The sequence below is a fragment of the Oculina patagonica genome, chromosome 1, assembly GCF_052425735.1.
Source record: "Oculina patagonica isolate OP01 chromosome 1, crgOcupat, whole genome shotgun sequence".
In the NCBI taxonomy this organism is placed as follows: Eukaryota; Metazoa; Cnidaria; class Anthozoa; order Scleractinia; family Oculinidae; genus Oculina; species Oculina patagonica.
In genome coordinates this window covers 23,808,510-23,809,477 of record NC_135758.1, presented here as the reverse complement: position 1 = coordinate 23,809,477, position 968 = coordinate 23,808,510, and the positions used below count along the sequence as shown (strand labels likewise).

The following is a 968-nucleotide window of genomic DNA, read 5'->3' as shown; positions in this document are numbered from 1 at the left end:
TGATTTACCACAGACCCAATATAAAAGACTGAATGTAATTTGTTCCCCTTTAAAGTTTAGTTTCGATTTCGAATCAGCTGTGTTTAAGTGGCTTCATTGTTCGGCTTTTCCCTTACGTAACACGTAACATTTTACACAATGAGGTGATGTTCCAACCTCGCTACCACGCCCAAGATTCCTGCCCCAGTTTGAAAGACTGAATGTAATTAATTTTGTTTCCCTTTAAAGTTTAGTTTCGATTTCGACTCAAATGACCGTGCGAATATTCAAACAACGGACTGTAATGTTCGAAGGTGGTGTTCCAACCTCGCTACCACGCCTTACCACGCCTTACAACGCCTTACCACGCCCAAGATTCCTGCCCGCTAAGCTATCGAAAGTGATTTGGGGGTGGGGGTGGGTTGGGTGCTACGAAACCCTTACCCTACTCTATTTCGGACGATAGTAAATTATCTTATACAAATTTTTTACACAAATGACCTCAAACATCTCGATTCTATTTTCAGAGTTATTAATTATTATTAAAATAAGAAATATTTATTGCTCCTCGACGTTTCGGGGTCATTATGACTCCATTATCAAACGATTTGCGCGATGCAGTCGTTGTGTCACCCACAAATGACCACTGCTCACCATTAGAGTTCTCAGTAGCTCAGTGGTTAGAGCGTCCGACTAATGTACGGAAGGTCGTGGGTTCGAGTCCCATCTGTGAACTCAGAATTTTTTTCTGAGTTCATTCTCTCCACACATCAATCCATTATTATTTACTGGTTAAATAGCATGCAAATCGGGAAAAGCTACAAAATAAGCATAAATTACAATAAACGGCCTAAACAAACACCTTTGCGCGGATGGAATCAGTTTGCACGTTTAGTGCTGGCTTCCGCATGCGAATGTATAGCACTATATCAGGAAAGATTTTACGTTTGGTCCGCTAAATTCTCATCGTTATGTTGGGAATATCGTTC

At 40.8% G+C, this 968-nt stretch overlaps 1 non-coding gene across 1 annotated transcript; it reads left to right on the top strand.

Moving 5' to 3' along the window:
* Window positions 1-641: 641 nt before the first annotated feature.
* Window positions 642-714, top strand: Trnai-aau (transfer RNA isoleucine (anticodon AAU)). Its single transcript has one exon. It is a non-coding gene; the product is annotated as a tRNA-Ile (tRNA).
* The last annotated feature ends 254 nt before the right edge of the window (window positions 715-968 follow it).